This window comes from Planococcus citri, chromosome 3 (assembly GCF_950023065.1).
Source record: "Planococcus citri chromosome 3, ihPlaCitr1.1, whole genome shotgun sequence".
Taxonomy (NCBI): Eukaryota; Metazoa; Arthropoda; class Insecta; order Hemiptera; family Pseudococcidae; genus Planococcus; species Planococcus citri.
Genome location: NC_088679.1, coordinates 80,652,370 through 80,676,324, shown reverse-complemented (window position 1 = coordinate 80,676,324; position 23,955 = coordinate 80,652,370). Strand labels below are relative to the sequence as shown.

General features: G+C 37.0%; 1 protein-coding gene across 1 annotated transcript in view; it reads left to right on the top strand.

Moving 5' to 3' along the window:
• Nmdar2 (NMDA receptor 2) overlaps nucleotides 1–23,955 on the top strand; it is a 188,010-nt gene that overhangs the window by 6,604 nt on the left and 157,451 nt on the right. The window contains exon 2 of the mRNA XM_065355837.1: nucleotides 5,768–5,945. The gene's annotated coding sequence lies outside the window, so the exon portion shown is untranslated. The remainder of the gene's footprint in view (nucleotides 1–5,767; nucleotides 5,946–23,955) is intronic.

Genomic DNA, 23,955 nt, shown 5'->3' with positions numbered 1-23,955 from the left:
TTTGGCCGAAAAAACTGATGGCTCAAAATTGGTACCAAATTATAGCATTTTTCAGGCTGAATCCGAATATGTAGGTCTGCCGACCCTAAAGTGCTGCCAAAGCCCCGCCAGACTGGTTCAAGGGGGAGGAGTAAATTTGGAAAATTTCAGATAGGTACCAGCCCCTCCCTCCATTACCCTCCAATGTGAAAAATATTGTCATAATTGAATTCTATGGCATAAAAAACATATATTTTGATGTATCACAAGGCTATATTTGGTGAATTTATTGATACTCCCCTCAACCCCCCCCCAATGAAAATTTTGAAAAATTACGGCGTCTAAAAATCATCTTATCCATAGAGCATTCCGTTAAACTGCTTGAAAATAATTTTTAACCCAATTTTATAACTTTTTATAAGAATTTAGCCCAAAAACATAAAAGCATGAAATGAGGAGCTTGGAATCAAAACTCACTTTTGCCACCAAAAATCGATATGCGTTTTTTTGCGGATTCGGATACTTCTTCAATTTCTCTATCACCCTACAGAATCCATTTTTCCGAATTCGGCCCCAGTTCTTCACAATTTCGTGTTAAAAAGTGCCCTTGGAGTCAAAACTCACTTTTGCCAGTGGCAAAAGTGAGTTTTGACTCCAAGCTATAAAAAAAACTGTATTTTCAAGGTCGCATGGCAGTCTACAAAGCCAAAATGATTCAATTGCAACTTCGGAAGCATTTTCTGATAGTGAAAATAGCGAAAATGGTCGTTTTGAATTTGGAAGTTATGCAACTGAGGAGGTAAAAAATTGGATGTATTGAGCGCTCAAAACTTTTAAAGCTCTTTGGAGGCGGAACAAAATACTCTACAGAAAAATGAAGTCGAGAAAAATTGTAGAGAATTAAATTTCCAATCGACATAATGTCGTTAGTTTTTTTCTAGGGTGCTTAGTTTTCTATATATTTGCAAAAGAAAGTATAATTTTTGGAAAAATTCAGCGCTCAAAACTTTTAAAGCTGTCTGGAGACGGAACGAAGCATTCTACAGAAAAATTAAGTCGAGGAAAATTGTAGAGAATTAAATTTCCAATCGACACAATGTCGTTAGTTTTCTTTTAGGAGGCTTATTTTTCGATATATTTGCAAAAGAAAGTAAAATTACCCCACCTTGGAATCAAAACTCACTTTTGCCAAACTTGAAAGCCATACTGCAACGATATGGCAACTTGAAAAAAAAAATTTTCTCATGGAATCCTATTTAGTAGTCTTACTCAAGAGCTCGACACACTTTGCGACGTTTTTTTCATCAACGCACTAGGCGAAATCAGTTATTGTCGATTTTCTCGAAACTTTGTCCGATGGCAAAAGTGAGTTTTGATTCCAAGCTCCTCAAATTATTGAAATTTGCCAAATTTACTCCCCCTTTGAACCAGTCTGGCGGGGCTTTGGCAGCACTTTAGGCTCGGCAGACCTAAATATTCGGATTCAGCGTAAAAATGCTATAATTTGGTACCAATTTGAGCCATCAGTTTTCTCGGCTGAAAGTTCAGAAAAATTATGAACTTTTGAGCTTTCGCTGAGCTTTAAAGCAGCTGCTGCGGGTCGGGAGACCCAGTGATGTGAAAAATATCACCGTAATTGAATTCTGCGGCCCAAAAAAAATATATTTTTATGTATCACAAGGCCATATTTGGTGACCTTATCGACACCCCTCTTATGCCCCACCCCCCAAAAATAAAAATTTTGAAAAATTTTGGCGCCTAAAAATAATCTTATCCATAAAGCATTCCGTTAAACTGCTTGAAAATAATTTTTAAACCGATTTTATAGCTTTTTATGCGAATTTAGCCCAAAAAGATGAAATTTGCGAAATTTGACCCCCCTTTGAACCAGTCTGGCGGGACTTTGGCAGCACTTTAGGGTCGGCAGACCTACATATTCGGATTCGGCGCGAAAAATGCTATAATTTGACACCAATTTGAGCCATCAGTTTTCTCGGCTGAAAGTTCAGAAAAATTATGAACTTTTGAGCTTTTGCTGAGCTTTAACGCTGCAGCTGCGGATTGGCAAACCAAATGCTTTTAAAATAGGAGTATGTATACTAACTTTTGAGACCAGTTCCAGCTTTCAGTTATTTCGGTGCAATCACAAAGTACGTATAGCATACTTACACGTACTATCGTGAGGCGAGGCCCATCAAAATGTACATTTTGCAAGTCATAGATTACGAATTTCGAACCCAAAAAATTATAGAGTGAGGTGATAAGTTTAAAGTACAGTAGACATAGGTATAGGTACGTGTAAAATCTGGCTGTAATACCCAATTATCGCACGATAAATCCAAATCGAGATTCGATTCTAACTATGAGTAAAAGTTTTCGAAATACTCGTAAGTCGTTGTAGATTATACGAGTTTTAAGCCCAGATAATTTTGAAGCGTGCTGAGAAGGGAGCAGACTAAAGCTAAGATTTTGTCATCACAGTATCACGGCCAATAAACGCTACTGTACGCCATTTAAGTAAGGTAAATACAGCCAGAAAATGAGTTACTGTAGCATAAATATTTCAGCGTAATGCGATGCGATACTTCACCGGATGATTGACGTGCGTGTATTAAATTCTTTTTTATTTTTGCTCGACATCTTCGACTATACCTTCCTAATAGTCCTGTGGCAAACTGTAAGTAAGCGGCAAATCATGATAAAGCTATGAAATTTGGTATGACGAACAAGGACACCAAAAGGAAATTTTTGAGCCCGGGAGCCCTTCGCCAAGTCCCATAGGAAAGGAAGGAGGGTGATTTGGGGGGTGGGTTCAACCCCCATTTTTCAAAATGGGGCTATCGGCGCGATATTGGTATCAATTCCATATAATTGAACCCCACTGAGTTCGAAAATACCATTACTTTCAAAATCTGAGGAAGAGGCATGCCTCAAATTTGAGATTTTCTGAGTGAAGTTTTTGCATTTTTCTCAAAAATACGCCAAAATTACAGTTTTTCAACCCTAGACGACACGCTGACCTTCCATCGGCATTTTTATGGTCATTTTCGGATTTTACAGGTCAATTAGAATGCGAATCGACCATCAACACTTTCGCATACCTCTACCGCGAGTGCACAGAGGGGTCAAAAGGGGTTAAAAATAAGCAGTTTTTCGGCATTTTCTTACAAAAATCACGGTTTTTGAACTGTGCACCGGATACAATTGGCGGAAGAAGGTTCTAATGGTGATTTTCGAATTCTACAGATCAAATACTGTCGAATAAGGCTCAGAGGCACTTTTTACACACCTCCTGGAAGATAGTAGAGGGGGTCAAATTTGACTTCCATCTTGCTTATGTTGAATTAATTTTAGAAATGTAATTAATATGTAGGTATACATTTGCTTACCATCGTGATAATAATGTTTGTATCGATGTTTTTCGTACCGCCGAATCCAAATTTTCAATTATTTTTTCGGTTCCAGCCACGGGGGGGGGCACCATATGAGGGGTGGGTCCATTTTTCACGAAAAATCGACATGTATATCAAAATGTAGGTTTTTGAGGGCGCTTATTTCAAAAATGCTATCGATTTTTCATTTTGGTGCAACTCTAGGGGAAGATACTGCGTTCAAGGGGTGGGGGATGAAATTTTTCACAAAAAATCGACTTGTATATCAAAATGTAAGTTTTGGAGGACGCTGATTTCAAAAATTCTATCGATTTTTCATTTGGGTCCAAACCAAGGGGATGATACTGCATTCAAGGGGGGGATGAAATTTTTCACAAAAAATCGACTTGTATATCAAAATGTAGGTTTTCGAAGACGCTGATTTCAAAAATGCTATTGATTTTTTTATTGGTTCAGAGCCAAGGAAGATTCTGAACAACCACCTTCAAAAACTTAGATACTATAAAGATCTACCCCGTCTTACATTTTTTTATGATAGTCGGCACCTTACGTGTTGAAAAAATTTTTTAATTTGCCAAAGACATTACTTTTTAATTTACAAAAGGGCCATTCCACGTCAATTTTTTTGAAATTTTTCTAGTGGAAAGACCTTCCGAAGGGATGACCAATGGCGCAAATCGCAACTCTCTAGCCTTTTTTTAAAAGCTACTAAGGGGTGTCAACGTTTTCAGTGAACAATTTCATCCATTTCAGCAGTGGATTACTCGATAACCGCGCCCCGATAGTTAAAAAATTAAGATTGCACTATATGGTAAAGTCGATTTAAAAAAATTGAAAGTTTGCAAAAAAACGCGATTTTTTTATTTGAATCATGAATAAAAGTTTTGACTGGTGAAGTTAACCCATTTGACCACTATTTTTACGTATCCGTTGAAAAAGTTGAAAAACCCCCTTCACTCCATGAAATAAGTAAACTCATCCCAAAAAAATCAAAATTCCGAGTGAATTGAAAAAATAAACGAATTTTAATTTTTTGCTACGAGTGTGATTTTTATCAACTTTTTCATGGAATACGTAGAAATAGAGGTCAAATAGGTCAACTTCACCAGTCAAGACTTTTTTTAATGTTTCAAATCAAAAAATCGCATTTTTCACAAACTTTCAATTTTTTAAAATCGACTTACGACATAATGCCATCCCAATTTTTTAATATGTTCGTTCTCGAAAACCTACATTTTGATATACATGTTGATTTTTTGTGAAAAATTTCATCCCCCACCCCTTGAACGCAGTATCATCCCCTTGGCTTGGACCCAAATAAAAAATCGATAAAATTTTTGAAATCAGCAGCGTCCTCCAAAACTTACATTTTGATATACATGTCGATTTTTCGTGAAAAATAGACCCACCCCTCATATGGTGCCCCCCCCCCGTGGCTGGAATCGACAAAATAATTGAAAAGTTGGATTCGGCGGTACGAAAAACATCAATACAAACATTATTATCACGATGGTAAGCAAATGTATACCTACATATTAATTACATTTCTAAAATTAATTCAACATAAGCAAGATGAAAGTCAAATTTGACCCCCTCTACTATCTTCCAGGAGGTGTGTAAAAAGTGCCTCTGAGCCTTATTCGACAGTATTTGATCTGCAGAATACGAAAATCACCATTAGAACCTTCTTCCGCCAATTGTATCCGGTGCACAGTTCAAAAACCGTGATTTTTGTAAGAAAATGCCGAAAAACTGCTTATTTTTAACCCCTTTTGACCCCTCTGTGCACTCGCGGTTGAGGTATGCGAAAGTGTTGATGGTCGATTCGCATTCTAATTGACCTGTAAAATCCGAAAATGACCATAAAAATGCCGATGGAAGGTCAGCGTGTCGTCTAGGGTTGAAAAACTGTAATTTTGGGGTATTTTTGAGAAAAATGCAAAAACTTCACTCAGAAAATCTCAAATTTGAGGCATTCCTCTTCCTCAGATTTTGAAAGTAATGGTATTTTCGAACTCAGTGGGGTTCAATTATATGGAATTGATACCAATATCGCGCCGATAGCCCAATTTTGAAAAATGGGGGTTGAACCCACTCCCCAAATCACCCTCCTTCCCCTCCTATGGGACTTGGCGATGGGCTCCCGGGCTCAAAAATTTCCTTTTGGTGTCCTTGTTCATCATACCAAATTTCATAGCGTTATCATGATTTGCCGTTTATTGCTTAAAAAATACATTTTGCCACTGAACTATAAGTACTCGTACATATATTTTTATTTTTATTTGTTGTATTGGTTTCTGCGTTTGTACTCGGGTACTTGTTAGGTATTTATGTACAGTGCTAGGTATACCTAATCACAATAACTAAAGTAGTCGTCTGATATTGTTTTTACGCAGATATAGAAGACGACGACGTCGAAGACGAAAAAAAAAAGGAAAAGATGGAGGAGACGACCGAGATGAAGATGATGAAAGCAAGATTGCGCCATCTTTGCTGTTGAACGATCCTTATACTCTTTGTTGCCGGAAAAATACGATTAGAAATCGTCGTATCGCGGTCCGGCATGTTCCAGAGGTGAGTAATAACGTCTTAATTTGTGGCGTAATTAGAAATAAACGGGAATTGAGTCGAGGTTGATAGTTTTTAGGAACGAGTAGGTTTCTATACCTATAGGAAAGGTGCGGGTAAGAAGAGAGGAATGAGAGGATGAGGAAGAGGAGTGAGACTAGGGATATAGAGGAACGACTTGATGGAAATAGGTAAAACTTTCTTGCACCAACATACAAATAAGCTACCTATTTTAATAAATTTTTCAAAAATCATCCTTGAAAATTAAACTAAAAACTTTTCTCCTTAAAACTAATTTTGATTAAGCCAACAGCCAAGGAATGAGACAAAAGGTCTCATTGGATAGAATTTTTAGGTTCAATCAAAAGGATAATTAAAATTTATGAAAGTCATTCTATCAATGAATATCAAATTTACTAAAAATTTAACGAACTCATAAATTGAGTTATTTCTTTAAAATATCGTATTAAATAAGTATGTAGATCTGAGATCATAGATTCATACTGGAATCATTTCCTCGTCTTAAAATTACTAAGTCTGATTTGACTATATCTTAAACTTAATAAAAGGGGACCATCGATAATCCTGGTATATCAAAAGGGCACTTACATTTATTTGCTCACCAACCCTCACAGAATGTGACATAGGTGGTCACTCTGTCTGGATTGACGAACTTTTTGAAAAATAATTCTCAATATCTCGAACTCGCGAAATAATCGTTAAATCGCACTTCAAATCATAATGTCTTTTAAATCCCTTTCAAATAAAATAGGAAAATCGATACTCCCATTATATCAATTTCAAAATTAACAAATTACCTACAAAAAAATATAACGAAAAATGCATAAGTACCTATCTTTATCTGTATTTCATCTCGATCGTTCGTTTCTCCCACACTTCCACTTTCTTTACCTTACATAGGAATAATAAACGTCATAAATATAATTGAAAGAGTAGGAAAATTCTCAGTCTTGGCGTACTTATGCTGAATGTTTCAAGCAGTAGGGCCAGAAGGTACCTACTTATTGTCTACGTTATTCTGAAGATTTTTCAGCATGTTTCAAACTGCGCAATTCTATAGGGTAATATTGTGCGGCGCGTTTGAGAAAATAACAAAAGCCAATAAATAAGGCGGAAACGTACCTACCATGAATTCTAAACCAGAAAAAAGAAAAAAAAAACTCTCACGCATTTGGCGTGAGAAGGCCGACTTTTCTTAAGATAAAAATCTTTTACGAACGAATTGATTCACTTTTTTGAAACATTTGTACAGCAATTGATCTGTTAACAATCGAATCGAATCACTTACGAACGATTGGCGATTATATACATTTACTGATTTCTTGGTGAATCATTCGCAAACGGATCAATTAATTTACGGTTGAATCGGTTTAATAGGAATTTGATCTGTTTTCAAGTGAAGTGGCAAGTGAATCGCATCGATTCATTGACACAATTTTTGGTGAATCATTCACGAACGAATTAAATTATTTTTTGTGAATCATTCGCGAACGAATTGATTCGTACAGGGTGCCCAGAAATATCGAGTACCCCTCAGAAAGTTTTTCATTAAAAATATAGGTTGGCAACGTGAAATAGATGCATATGATTGGTGGAATGTTATCTCTCCAGTCCAACAACCAATCATGTACTATCATTATTATCATTCACTGTGACCAACCAAAGTATTTTGGTAGAAAACTTTTTTATGGGTACTCGATATTTCTGGGCACCCTGTATAAGTGACTCGTCCGCGAACGAATCGATTCGTATAAGCGACTCGTTCGCGAACATATGGACTCGTATAAGCGACTTGTTTGCGAACGAATCGATTCATTTACTCAATTTTTGGTGAATCATTCACAAACGAATTAAATTATTTTTTGTAAATCATTCGCGAACGAATTGATTTGTATAAGTGACTCGTTCACGAACGAATTGATTCGTATAAGCGACTCGTTCGCGAACGAATCGATTCGTATAAGCGACTCGTTCGCGAACGAATCGATTCGTATAAGCGACTCGTTTGCGAACGAATCGATTCGTAATGAGTGACTCATTCGCGAACGAATCGATTCAATTACTCAATTTTTGGTGAATCATTCACGAACGAATGAATTATTTTTTGTGAATCATTCGCGAACGAATTGATTCGTATAAGTGACTCATTCGCGAACGAATTGATTCATAAATTAAAGAACTGATCAATTCGTTGGCAAATAGTTCTTTCAAAAAATTTATCAATTCGTTCACGAATGATTTACCAAAAATTGAGGGTTGTATTACTACTTTGTAGGAAAATTGCAGCCAATGCAATTGATGACGAATTTCTGGAGTTCAATTTCTTCTTTTCATCGAATTCTTTTTTCAAACGAATATCTTCGGAATCAAGTGCATCCACCAAATTGTCTAATGTAATATCTTTCACTAATTTTGAGCAAGATTTAAAATTGCTGAATCGTTTTGGGAGACTTCTCATAATTCTAGTTCTAAAAGTAGACTCAGTTACTGGATTTTAATCCAACTCATCAATTTTTTACTTCAATACTTCTAATCTGCTATAATTTTCGAGGAACGATAATGAATTGTCATACTGGTATCCTTGAAATTCTAATTGAAATATATCAAGATCTTCTTCTTTATACCCATAAAGGGAGTCCAATTTTACTAGAATTGATTCTGAAGTCTTACATTTCATGATGCATAGTGTTACTAGATCGGATAGCGAAGTTACAATTAAAACTTTTGTTTTCACTTCTAGGTCTTCTGCTGACTGTTTCTTTCCCAATTTTAATGACTGTATTGCAAGGTCTGCATGGAATCTCCATTCTCTGTAGTTTGATTTACCCACTAATTTGGGTAGGCTCGGATTCTGGTGTTCCATAGTTCTGGTTCAAGTTCTGGATTCTAAAATTCACGAGTTCAAGTCTTTCGAAAACGAAAACGAAAAACAAGTTCAAAAAATTTGAAATTACTTTCAAAATTCATTACCCGAAAACGACATAAAAATTCATTAAAAAATTCATAAGTTAGCACAAAACCCCAGTTCGAGAGGGGCCTGGGCCCATAACCTGTTATTTTAGGCACAAACGAGGCGAGATGAACAATTAAAAAATACTATATTTCATGAATAAGTTACATGAATAACCAAAATTGGATTAAAAACCCCATATGAATACCTACATACCTATAAAAAAGGTGGTACGAGCTAAAACTATGAAATTCGTGATCAGTGTTGCCACTTTCACAACAGATAAACTTGGAAGCTTTGAGCATTTGGAACTTGATGATGCTGTAATGCTCAGCGAATAGCTTGGTTGTAAAATTTCAAATTTGATCAATATTGGTTCAGCCGTTCCTGAGAAATTCAATTTGTAATGAATTTTGTGCAAAGTCACACCATGAAAATTTCATATGGAACATTTTGAAACAAACTTGCCCAAAAAAAAGTTAGCCTTACTTACAAAATGGCGCCCATTTTGATTGACAGGTCAGCCGAAATCGCAGATTTTGCGTTTCAACATAGGACTTGCACGAAATTTTTCAAACCTTACAAAGATAGATAGAAAGATCATGCAAAAATTTATCACCTGTCAAAATTTCAAGTGCTAAAGTGCGTTATTCGATTTTTGGTGAATTTTTGAAAATCCAATTTAGGCCAAAAATGAAGGGAAAAATCAAAATTTTACCAAATTGACCAAGAAAGCTGAAATTTGGGATACACTCTATTTTCGACATGCCAAATCGATTGGAAACGGTTTCAACCCGTTTTGAGCAGTTCTGGAGCCTCCAGCAGATTTTTGAAACTCGAAATTCCCACAAAATTCCATAAAATTGGAGTTGTAAAGCTGAAATTTATTCTAAAAACTAATTTCAATACGCTACGAAGTACTGCAGGTGAATTTCAAGTCGTTTTGAAGCCTCCAGCAACTTTTTGAAAATTCCTGAAGTCTCCAGCAGATTTTTGAAACTTTAAATTTTCACAAAATTTCATCAAATGGAGCTGGAAAGCTGAAATTCACTCTACAATCCAATTTTAACACCCCATGAAGACGACTTCAGGTGGGTTCAAGTCATTTTGGAGCCTCCAGTGACTTTTTTGAAAATTACTGGAGCCTTCAGTAGATTTTTGAACTTGAAATTCCCGCAAGTTGAAAGTTTTCACCAATTTATGCAGCAATTTTTTCAAAAATGCTTCCTCTTTGAACACTCATCGTATCTTCTTTCCACTCTCCACGAGGGACACTTTCAGAGCTAATTCTTTCGAGTGGCTTTCAACACAAAATTATTCTCCCCCCCCCCCAACACGATCCCAACAGAAGTATCTTAATCTACCTAATTGAAGCAGGGAAATACAATGTCGGCTAAGTGCCAATCACGTTTTTTACGTGAGAGCGTAAACGAGTTTGCATAACAGGTACATCTTATAGAAAGGGCTATCTCTCGGTGTTCCATAGTACAACTTGGAGTCCAAGTTGTACTATGGAACACCGAGAGATAGCGCTTTCTATAAGATGTACCTGTTATGCAAACTCGTTTACGCTCTCCCGTAAAAAACGTGATTGGCACTTAGCCGACATTGTATTTCCCTGCTTCAATTGTAAACTTGCATAAAAAGTAAAAGCGACTGTCGACTCGATCGATGGTGCTTTTTTCGGTCAGGTCAAATATTGTCGAACAATTTCACGAGTGCAAATTGGTACAGACTGCAGTGTAATACGTAGATAGAATACAAATATTTGTACTCGACTCGTGTAAGAACCCAGCTGGGTAGGGTACATTACGCTTATATGTGTAGCCTTCGTTGTACATACTATGTATGAACTCGTGTATATGTAAGTTCATATATTGTACGAGTAGGTATACCCACCTAATGTGTATTCGTCGCTGGTACCATACATTACTATGGACTGGCAAGGGATAGATAGTTATTATATTTCGTAGATTGCATATTATATTATGTACGTAGTTAACTTGGCTCGTATTTTTTGGTTGCGCCAGGCGATGGCGGCGACAACACGGCGTACACGAGTACATATATTGCTCGCATCGCATCCCATTCGTATCGGTAAATTTAATGCGGCAGGCTAAATTTGATAAATGATGAGCGTTATTACATCGCCTCGTCTCGTCTCGCCTTGTCCTATTGCGCTGCGTGTTGCGTCTTGATATCAAAAAGCTCGCCTGGCAACGCTTTAGAAGCAACATTTTTGAAAAATATGCGCGTACGAGCGCCTACATATATACGAGAGTAGATAGACGATATAGAGATGTAGCCTACACGTATCTAGGTAGGTAGAGGTAGAGGTACGTGGTAAAGGTAATTTACTCTTGCTCGCAAATCCCACATCTAGTACTTACTCGTAGCTTAGCTATAGGTATACCTTATACCTATACGACCTCTGAAATAAGTACCTATATGTATGAATTCCACGACGACGTAACGACGCGACGCATGGGTTCTGCACTACAGTTACTTGAAATTACCTATCTCGTTTTTGCGCAACTGAATTCGCCATCTTGATTGGCAGAAAAGTTGAGAAAAAAAAGTGAAAAATTTTGTTTTTTGACCATGAGGCCGGATCCGGCCAATGATGGTATGAGTCGTGTCAGCATACAGCACACACTCTTTGACCAAATTTTGAGCACTATAAGTCCATTAGATGATACGATGTGACTAGTGTTGCCTATAGGCTGTATGTAGGTAAAGTGAACACGCATAAAATGTATAGTATGATATAGACCCAAATTTAAACTCCGGCGAATAGCGAATAAACGGGTGTTAGGAGCGTGAATAATTGCCGTAGGCATATAGGCCCGAGTGAGAGTATGACTGACTGCCTGTTTGTGACAAGCCAGGCAGAGCAATCGAGCTACTCGAAAACTGAAAACATCGCGTGAAGAACGGTTGTCGATTTGTTTTTTAAAATTAATACTCCTATGTATTACTCGGCAGATTTTTCATTTGTTTAACTCACGTTTGTTATATGTATATTACCTACCTACGCAAAATACGCATTCACACTGCCGGTTTTCGATGTTGTCTTACATTTATTGACGTGTACGAGTAGGATAGGCCTTCACGATGGTATTGCATGTAGTACATACGAGTATATTATTCTCGCCGCACCCTTATATTAGTTGTGCAAATGTGCATGATATGGGACTTAACTACACACGCGTACCTACCTATATATACCTACATATATGGTTTTACATAAGCATACACAATTTGTGTAGGCCTACGGTATTTGTAATAAAGGCACCACGCTGCCCTCGACCTTCCTTTGCCTTAATTTACTCGTATTGTTAAGTTGGGTATCTATCGTGCGCGCGCTACTTTCATTCAATTTTGAGATGTGAAAATGTTTTCTCAAAAACGACAGAAACAGTTGTCCAAAATTTCCATCGCTTAACGTTTGAAATTTCATAAACTCGTTGTCGTTGGTAGCTTTTTTCCCAAAATCAGGATAAATATTTTTACAAAAACTTTCAACTTAGCTCTCAGATCGTCTACACTATGTACCAGTATTCTCAAAGGAGAATGTATTCAAAATATCTTCGATTTCATTTTTTGTTAAATAATAAATCCACGTTGTGCTAACACTAGCACTCGTTCATTTTTCTTAGAAAATTTGAGAAAGAAAATGGGAAACACGAAAAATGGGTGGCGAACATTTTTATAATTTGAGGAAGAAGTTCATTTCTGATCTATGATATCTTTTAAAGAAGAAAAAAATGTCGCTGTATGTACCAAAATTGAGATTTACCTAGGTACTGTTTAGTGTCAGGTTTGCAACTCGACAATGCAAAAGTATACAATTTCATGTCCAATGCAAAATGAAATTGGTACAAAAGCAGTTGTAGCTTGAAAAGAAGTACAAGGTGTGGTTGAAACAGAAATGTAATTCTAATTCAATTTGCTCAATTTTTTCAAATTTCAATGGGCGCTCCACCCCGGTGGGGGGGCGGGCTAGAAAAAAATTCATATTAACTTTGGTACATACGACGACATTTAGTTCTGAAAAATGCTTTTTCACAAAGTTTTCAAAGAAATATCCATAACCAGAATCTGTTAATTCAGAAAACACCTTATTGTCATATCACGATTCAGAATACATAAATGTGAGCTACATGGTACAATACAACAAACTTGTTCTAAATGAGTGAGAACAGCTTGAAAATTAATGTATCAAGAATCAAGATTATAATTATAGACACTGGACCTGCGTATAAGACAACCAACTGGCAGCCACAGCGCAGCCAAGAGCATACAGCGAGAGAAATTGACACTACACAAAATATCACTACCATCCCTTTTCTTCATTGCCTGTAGATTGTAGTACAGCACAGACAAGAGCACCCAGTGGGATAAATTGGCGTTACTCAATTTTTCTTTACGGTTTCAGTTCCTGTTGGCCTGCAGTTGGTTGTCTTATTCTGCAGGTCCCGTGTCTATAATCAAGATCTTGATATAAATTTCATGGTACATAATATGTATGTACATTAAGCTTGGTGGTGTAGTGGGTTGAGCCATGGCTTTCTGAACAAGAGGTCATGGGTTCAAATCCCACTAGAGATGCAGGCGTTAACGTGTAATGTATACATTGTAGTGCATTTAACATCTATTACACCTTAAGCTCCAAGCACCAGAACAGCAGAGGCAACAGAAATCCACGCAATATGTTGCCGGTATCAAAAAGCTGTAACTGGTTGAGCAACTATATGTGGCGGTGATTACAGAACTCAGGATTGTAAAAACCCAGCTAGTGATGTATGAGCTGCTTTGTAGATAGCGTAGAAAGCAACGGGAAACTACTATTTGAAAGCTCAAACAACATCGGCGTTGATTCCCCAGAATAATCGCAGTGGCATAGGCATTCGCCTTACCCTGTTAGGGTACCACAAAAATGCAATTTCCAATTACAATGTCTTGTAAGGACAAGGAACCACGGCAACGAATATGTGCATTATATATATGTATAATTTGATGGCTTGGTATAAAAACCTCATAAGTCCAGATTTTTTCAAAGATGCTTTTTTTGTGGTGTCTTTAGTAAAAAAAAAAAACAAGGAATCCGAATTTGAAAACCTCGTAAGTCTAAAACGCATCCTAGCGCTCTAATTGGCAAAAATCCAACATTAAAAAACACGCAAGTCTGACATACATTAAGTACAAGAATTTCATCAATTGTAAATTTGAAAACGTCTCAAGTCCTTATTAAAAACCACATTTTAAGTGGTACGTAAGTATGATGAAAATCTCATATGTCATCTCTAGAAACCTTGTATGTAGGGTTGGCCTGCGAATATTCTCAATGCGCATAATCTGAGAATATTCGCAAAATGCTTGGAGAATATTCTCTCAGAAAAATAAAAATCATGACTTTTTTCAAAATACAGTACACTCTCAATAACTCGAAACTCTTTAACTTGAAAACCTCTATTAGCCTAATCAACCGCCATTCCCCTTGAAATCTCCATAACACTCAATGTTAACTTTACTCGGATAAGTCAAAATTGACTATACAAACCAGTCGTAACTCGAAGCTAAAATTTTGCCGAAAATAGCGAGAAAGCCTCTATAACTCGTACGTTGTCGGGCGTTTACCTCTATAACTCGAATATTTTTCAATTCTTACTTCTATCTTTCATGCACTTCAATATCTCAGTTGTAACTCCAAGCAAAACTTTTGCCAAAAATAGTGAGAAAGCCTCTATAAGTCGTACGTTGTCTGGCGTTTACCTCTATAACTCGAATATTTCAATTCATACTTCTATCTTTTATGCACTTATATATCTCTTAAGTCATTAATTTTGTAAGACCTCTACATATAACTCGAACGTTCTCAAAATCTTACCTGCATAACTCAAAACTGATTATCTCGAAAACCTCTATAAGCCGAATGAACGACCATTCCCCTTGATTTCGAGTTATCGAGAGTGTACTGTATTTAAAGATTTTTCTACAATTTTCCACAATTTACAAGTTTTACCACTACTTTTCTTTATAAATTTCTAATTTTCCTTGATAATTTGAAACCTTTTCATGGAAAGTTTCCAATTAGGTATCTCTAAACTAAGCAATAATGTTCTAATTTTCTGAAAAGAATCTGCGGAATATAAGGTGCACCGGGGGAAGTTGGAATTCGGGGTAAGTTAGAAAACTTGCTCTAGCGCCTAGAGGTTTATATCTGGCGAAGTGCCACTAAAGGTGACTTGAGGGTACTACCCCTACTTCATCACGGCATGAAAATTTTCGCAATTCAGTTTCATTTTAGATGTCTTTGGTTCAATTGTATTTTGTTGTTGTTTTGAACTTATTTTGAATTTGGTCTAAAATACAGACTTTTCATTTCTTAGTTTTTCGCATATAGCGGACGAACCGTGCGTCCTAGTGAAAATCTGATGAGATTGATCTCAAAGAGAATTAAATTCTCTACAATTTTGTTTGTATGCAATTTTTCTAGGACGCTCGGTTTGTGATCTACGCCTCTGCAAAGTTTAGCCTGTTCTGACTTCCCCCAATTGGGGTAAGTCAGGACAGTTTATATTTTATTCCATTGAGCGAAAGCTACTGTGTCAATCACGCTCAAATTTTTACCATAGGTTAAGAACCCTTATGGGAACCTACATAATAAATTTGATCCATATTGGTTCATTAGAAGGGGAGTAACAGCTGGTCAAAGTTGAAATTGCGAAAAATCATTCTGACTTGCCCCGGTGCACCTTACACATATTCTTGCGTATGCGCAAGCAAAAAAAGACTGTTCACGAATTTGCCCAACACTACTTGTATGTCCTTTCAAAGCGCTTTAATCAACTAATTATATTTGATCAACCTATAAAATATCATCAGGCCATACCATTAAGACATCTAAAATATAATAATGCAATCTAAAACTGCAAGTAACAAGCTACATATATCCCACCACCCTCAACATGAAAAAATGCCATCGACTAATTAATTTTCCTGTGCCAGAACAAAATATGGTATGGCTATAGACACTGGAACTACAAGATGAACAACTGCAGGTCACAGCGGTAAGGGGAATCACGTAAAATTTCGTGAAAAGTTTTTCCAAACGGTACCTGTAGAAGCGCTGATCGTCGTTTTCCAACTGGCGGCTACTAGACGACGCGGGTGTTGGCGCGGCAAGGGGAAGTAATAGTTTCAGTGGTTTACTCGCTAGAGGCGCTGATCGTCGTTTCCCTAATGGACGACGCGGGTGTTGGCGCGGTAAGGGGAATGAAATAACTTTTTACCGGATCCCCTAACGTCTGTGCCCACCAGTTGTTCATCTTGTAGTTCCAGTGTCTATAGGTATGGCATTGTGGTATCTAGAGGGGGCGCGTAAAGGTTGCACCATTAATTTCTCATGTTGGGCATTTTGCCTACTTTTTTATTTTAAGGGGCAAACATTTTAGAAAAAAAATCGTATTTTCCACATTTACTTACTGATATTTTATTTTTTTCAAGTTAAAGTTAGGTGGAATCATTTTGACTCCTCACTGACAATTGTGTGTCCATGTCCAACTTGCTTGTGCACAGCAATTTGCCTAACCTTTTAATTTAAGGGGCAAAAAATTTCAAGCTTCTGGTCTGTACAAAAATTGTTCAAAAATTTCTGCCCCTTAAAATAAAAAAGTAGGCAACCTTCTGACCACGGCAAATGAACGGCAGAACATACACGCATATGTACCAGGAGTCGTTACTACCCTAACACTCGTTCCTGCGGAGCGAACGCATGAAGAAACCGGTTTGTGACAATTGGCACCATGTCGAGGGGGGTGGTGGGATATGAATGTTTTAAACGTTTATTTGTTCTCCTGAAAAATTTAGGATTTTGGACTTATGTGGTATTTATACCAAGCCATCGAATTATATAATTTGATACCTACATTTGGACGAATTACTCAAAAAAGCACAGTGTTCCCCATAAAAAGCTAACCAAGGTTGTATTCACCACTCCATCACCCTACGCTGTAAACATATCGCAGTTGATAGCTTGATTACTGTTGATTACCTAAACTTAACCCGTATTGAATTACATGGAAATAATAATTTCACATCGATAAAAAACTATCTAAGTTTGCGGGTTCTCACGAATACTCCTCTGCTCTTGAACGAGTACCAGTCCCCCTGGGGGGGGGGGCAAGAAAAAAATAACAAATAATTGAATTCTACGTCGAAAAATACCTGAATTATGACACCCACATCAATTTTGTTCAATTTTTCAAATTTTGAGGCGCGTACCAGCCCTTGAAGGGGGACAAGAAAAAAAATACCAAAAAATCGAATTCTACATCGATAATACCCCAACATCACTAATAAATATTTAAAATATTTTGATTTCAGTCATAGTTAGTTACGTTATAATACGACATGCACCCCTTTTGAGCCATCCAGCCCACTGTGCAGCAGCCGATTTTACCGTTAGTTCCCTTTTTGGGAAAACTCTGCCGACTCAGCATTTCTGCTGACTCGGCAAAGTTTATCACTAAAGCAATGTTATATGTCGTTGCCTTTTCCCCGAGGTATTGGTCGTTTGGACAGCGAGAAAGACAATGAGAAGACATTCTAAGTGGGTCAAATGAATTTTTTCCGGAAGAGTCAAAATTTGAGAAGTTAATTTTGGGTCCCTAATATGGACTACTTTTAACGTGAAACTGTTTAATCCACAGCAAATCTACAAGTAGTCCAGGTTAGCTTATAACTTTGATCTTGGAAAAATCATTACTACCTTACTATACATAGACTTACTTACCTCGAATGATTACTAGAATGTCTCAATCGATTCAAGAAACTGTATAGCACTTCTCAATATGTATCAACAATAAATCACATCATGATGTTTCCTCAGAAAATTCTTCAAGAGCCGCGATTTTCATGATAAGTGAAAAAATTTTGGCTTCAGGGCTTTCGTTTCTGTCTCATTGTGTTTTTCTGTAAAAAATGCACCAGATTAACTTTGTTCCCGCCAGGTATAGGAGGAAATATTGGCATTGGCGAGGCTCATCTGCAGCTGAAATTGAATATCTTGTAATGTGGTACAAAAGACCAAAGTGTAAAGCACTCGAAGATTGGTGTTGGCTATAGTGTCTAAATAAGACCTACATACGCGTAGATAGGTGGCGAATTATCGCAATAGGAACTGAACAAAGTTGAGACCTACTTATTTAGAAAACTTTTAACGTAAAATTAATATACCTACTCGTACTACGGGACATCGTACGTGTAGGTATACGATCCAAGTTCAGAATTCTTTTGAAAGTATTTGACCGAGCCCGAGCGATGTACGATACCTTTACTCATCCCGTTTTTTCTCAAACTGCGGCCGTGGCGCCAGCTGTCCAATGCTGATAGAACGCAATTGCAATCGCAAACCCAATTTCAAACTCTTTTATAGGTATTAGGTAGGTATGTCTTATCTTCAATCGAGCGAGCAGGGCTAAATTTTAAATTGACGTTGTCGTCATAGCTAATTGTATCGTCAAAATGAGTGAATAAAAAAATGATGTTTTGAGAATTTGTGTTCAGTCTATGAGTGCTTTATAGGTACCTAGTATATTTATGATGATGAGAGATGCTCATGGCCAAAACTGATTACGACGACGTAGACAATGGTCTTATCTTATTCATACTAGTATGTGTGTGTATTGATTGGTACGCGAACACAAATACGAACGCGAACGTGTACGTGATTACGAGTAGATGTTTGGAAAATTGCGCCCGTGTTGCGAATTCGCGAGGCAAATATTTACAATACTTACCGTATGATACATATACGCTACCTATACATATACAAGTAAGTACGGATCGTTCATGCGTTGATTTAGCGTCTATAACGCGGCACGCGGCCGTCACGGCCAGGCCATGTCTGCTGAATAAACAGCAAGCTGAAAAGCTTGGGTATTTCAGTACACCTTACTCCCTACAAAATTTTAAATTTCAATCAGGTACTGTATAGTGTATACCTACACTACAATAGCTTTTTATTCGTACTTAATAAGTATGGGTGTAATAAATAGGTAGGTAATATTCGTTGCATTGATTATATTCATTATTAAAAAAGCCCAATTCGTGTTCATTCAAGAACTATTCAATTTTGTTATTTTAAATCCTTGACATTACCTTGACATTAATTTTACCAGTCTAAGTCTGTATCATAGACTATCTCAAAGACTTCTTCTAGAAATTTGAAAAAACGAAGGAAGGAACAAAGACAAACGAACTAATTTTTACTTCTTTGAGACATAGCTTGTATGTACTTTAACTTCAACTCTTTCAATTGAATAATGAATATACTTCAAGTTGCTGCGCTCCAAAATTTTTGAATGTGCTATGGCTATATTTGTATTAATCTTGACATGTCATACTCGCAATGATGCATCCAGTATTATTGCTTTGTATTCAGTTCCATTCGACAGCAGACAAAAAACATCTCATGATTTATGCATTTTAATCTTCACTTCTGCTCCATTAATCAGCAACTTATCTTGATTGAAGAATGAAATGTGAGGTTGACCAACCATTTCAACACCTTGAGTGCAGCTTACATAGCGTCATCTTGCAACTTGCAAGCGAACCTGTGTTGTTACCTTTCAAACCATCCATTTGTCCCTGTACTCAGTACTGCCTTTGTAGAACAGGGCATTTCCCAATCTTGTAGCCATTGTATCATCTCCATAATGCAATAAATTTTCCAACCGACCAAACAAACCTAACCAAACGAACGAAGACATTTTTTTCACATAATATTTTAGACACATTTTTGCTTCTGAAAAAGTGAACCAAAACGGCATTTAGTATCTAATACAATATTTTAACTATAGACCTTGTAGGCTTGTACTAAAATGTTTATGCAATTTGACAACATTTTGTTTCAATTTTGGTATGAAAATTGAAGGGCTAATTGTGAAAGTCGCCTTAGTCATTATTCTGTTCACACAACTTTAAACATTTTTTTTTTTCATATTTCACCAATTTTAAAGGGAAAAATGAGTATTGTAATGCATTCTGGGATAGTTGAAGATGTTTTTTTAATACTTGACCATGAAGTTTTTACATTATCACTGAAGCAGGACAACAACGTTTTCATTGATTTGTACAAAAATCACTGCTGACTAAGGCGACTTTCACAATTAGCCCTTCAATTGAACTCTGTATCTGATCCATCACTTTGGGATAGTTAAGTAGGTATAGGTACCTGTTTTCTCTAGCAGGATAGATGGCCATACAGGGTGCCCACATATATTGTGAATCCCTAAAAAACGTTTTCTGCTACGGGTAGAGGCACCAAATATGGACCACTTTTTTTTTGGAGGATTACCACTTGAAAACTATAGGGTGTAGAAACCTCCACAGAGGCTTAAAATGAAGTTACATCCTTCCACTAACTCTGTAAAAACTTCAGGGGCAAAGGTCGACTTTAAGTATGTTTTTTTTTATTATTGAGTGACGAGTGTCAAAATGACAGTTCAAAATGTTGGGTGCCTAATATGGACCACCTATAAAATTATAAAATAAAAATAGGTACCTTTACATTTTTCAAAACGTCATATGTGACGTGCTCTACGAGAATCGACCTTAGTGCAAAAAGTGTGTTTTGAGAAACACGCATTTGAAGTTTTGAAGTGTGTTTGCGCCTTCTTTTTGGGTCGGTAGGCAACAGAAACGTCTCCAATAGTTTCCTGTAGGTCCCCTTTGGCTCCGTGACCGTTTCTGTAAATCAGTCATAACCGAATGGTCCTAACGCTGTTGGGCTAGCCGTGTGGCGCAGCTGATGGGCTGTCACGCAGAAGGTACAGAGTTCAATCCTATCCAGCGTCAACAATTTTTTAAAGTTTTTTTCAATTGTTTTATTTATTTTAATCACTTTTTAAGCAGATTTTTCACCAAAAATGTAATTTATTCTACTTTTTTTTTTTTTTTTTTTTTTTTTTTTTTAAATTAATAATGAATTGACAAGTTTTTTAAAAGTGAAATACACAAATGGGGCTTGAAAAGTGTTTGTACACAAATTAGGTTATTTTTTACTGCCAGAATCATGAAAAATTAAAAAAATGAATTTTGAATTGATTTTGGCCCTAACCCTCAACTTTGGGGTCGATTTCCGAGGAAAGTAAAGGAGATACAAAGTTGCAGTTTGCGCCATTGGAAAGAGCGTCTTTTTTTCTATACGGATCACTCATTAACTTGAAACCCCTTTTTTTGCACTAAGGTCGATTCTTGTAGAGCATGTCGATATTTATTTGTAGAAATGAATAAAAAAACATATTCTAAGCAGTCCAGGTTAATTTTGAATATTTTTTTCAAATTGTTCAATGACAAGTGTCAAAATGACAATTCAAAATTTTGGAAGCCTAATATGGACCACCTAATGAATTTCAAAATGAACATATCAAAATATCATATTTATTTTGTAGAAATGAACAAAAAAAGTATTTCAAGCATTCCCCTTTTCAGCAGCTGTAAGAAATGATGAGAATTAATAAAAAAAATTCAATATCACAGGTGGTCCATATTAGCCCACCCCATAAGTAAAACTCTGCATCAAAAATTTCTGTACATACCCTCATTTTTAGCAAAAACTGATCACTCCAGCAGAAACTACGTCGTTTTTTGATATTATAAACTTCAATAACATTTAGAAAATTGCCCCACAATTAAATTTTAATAAAAGTTGAAAAACACACTAAAAAAAATTTTCAGTGTCCCAAAACAGTTTTTTGTAAATTTCTCAGTGACTTTTGACTATACAGTTGTAATTTTGGTGTCATTCATTTTTTTGGTGAAAAATACATTGGAAAACATTTTTTCCTGACAGATTGCGCTAATTACCGACGAGACCGGGCGCTGGTCCATATTACGGACTGGTCCATAATTGGTGCCCTTACCCTTAAATGTTGCAGTTGATCACACTGAATGATAATAATGATAGCACATGATTGGTTTATAGACTAAGTTGATAACATTGCGCCAATCATATGCATCTATTTCACGTTGCCAATCTATATTTTTAATTAAAAAAAATTTCTTTGGGGTTCACGATATTTCTGGGTACCCTGTACCTATGTACCTATCTATCTACCTACCTACCCACCTACGTACGTTTGTTTGCTCCACTTTGATCACGAGAAAGAAGGGCTACTACTGCTACTCGTATATCGTATACCTACTCGTAGGGGCGAAGCGCGCAAGAGTGCCTTTTTGCGCTCGACAAATTGGCCGCGCCGAAGACGACGAATATGAAATTAAGCGACATTATCGCCTTCGCTTTCGCCTCGCCTCGCGCACAGTCGAGTCGCAGTCGAGCAACGAAAAAGTTTTTGCGTCAATAGAGTGTTTACAAAACTGTATCAACTTTTTACTTTCACGGAAGCTTTGATGTAGTTTCACGTTGCGCTCTCGTACTCCATCTTGAGCTGTCTTACAAGTATACGAGTAGGCTACAAAATAGGTACATTCAAATATACGACGACAGCGCCTCCACCCATCACCCATTGCCTTATAAAGCAACCGATACGTACTCCTTTTTTTTAAGGGGACCCCAGTTCGGACGTCCTGCGGATGGGGCTAGTTTATTGGATAATATGTTGAACAGGCTTACCTTATACAACTTAGTATACATATACTGATCTTGCCGAGAGGCTTATTGAACAACTCGAACCTGCTCTTTCGTGCACGCTAACACGTTGCCTCCGATCATTATAGAGCTGTACATATCTACATACAAGAACCGGATATCGAATTTTCGGATATTTCGAGATTAAAGCGGATAAACGGATAGCAACCAGTTATCGAAGAAAAGTGTTGCCTTTCGAGACAAAGTTTCAACTTTTCGTTTTGAATCGCAAAAAAGTTTTAGAAAAGTCTCAGAAATAGTAAAAAAAAACAATGGATTCGGAAAATTCGGTCAACACTCGATTATTTTGATACTGTCACAACCGAATGGAATATTTGGATTTAATTCCTTCCAATTATCCGGTTGTTGTACAGCACTATACCAATTATCTTTTAAACATGTTCCAAACACAAATTAATTATAGCATTAAAAGAATTTTTACAAAATACCCGACTAATGTCGTTAAAAATTGAAATGACTGAAATTGGCGGAAATTTGTTCAAAGGGAGAGAAAAATATTCTTTTAATTGCGCGGTATTGCAGGCACGAGTAGATTGTCGCTGCCTCGACAGTACAATGCACATTTTACGACTCGATGTACTAACTTACTACTTTTGCGAAATGCGATGGCGACGGCGGGAGTGTTGGTTACGTTAGACTCTCGTCTGTGTATTGCAAAAAAGTCATGTTGCGTTGTTTTTAATCGGTTTCCTATCGATTTTAACGGTTGTTGTTTGTCGTGTCCAGCCGACTTGGACTGCGTCATGCGGTAGTGGTGGCGAGCTAACGAGAAAAAAATTCATGATAGCGGAAGAGGGCGCGGGGGGGCGGGCATCGACTCGCAATTTTGTCAATGCAGATTTAAGCAGTTCAGCTGAGTCTTAACAGAATGAATACATACTCTGGGTTTTTAACGCAAAGTTCACACCATTGCAGACAGAATGCTAGGTGCCTACGTTTCTGCATATTTTTAGCCAAATTTTTGTAAAAAATGATGGCTATTGCTGTAGACCCAACTTTGAATAAAAAGGTCGGGGGTCAAAAATGTTGATAGTTCTCAACGTTTTGAGCTCAAACTAGACGATTCCCGGTGTGTCAGTTTTTATATATATATATGTTCACGACAGCACACTTATGAACCCATGTATGGGTTAATCTTGCATAAGAAGTGAACCAGTAGGTTTACCAGCCTGGCTCACTTCGTAAAGGCTAAAGTTACATAACAAGTGAGCCACCTGTTTCAAACTAGTTTTGTCAAAGTTAGCTGCGCGCACCGAATGTTTCTCAGAGATGTTCGCTAGATGTAGTACTAACATGAGGCCTATAGAATAGGAAGTACTGGTCGGCATACCCAAAGCCCTGTTGAAATTGGGTATGCACGATGATAA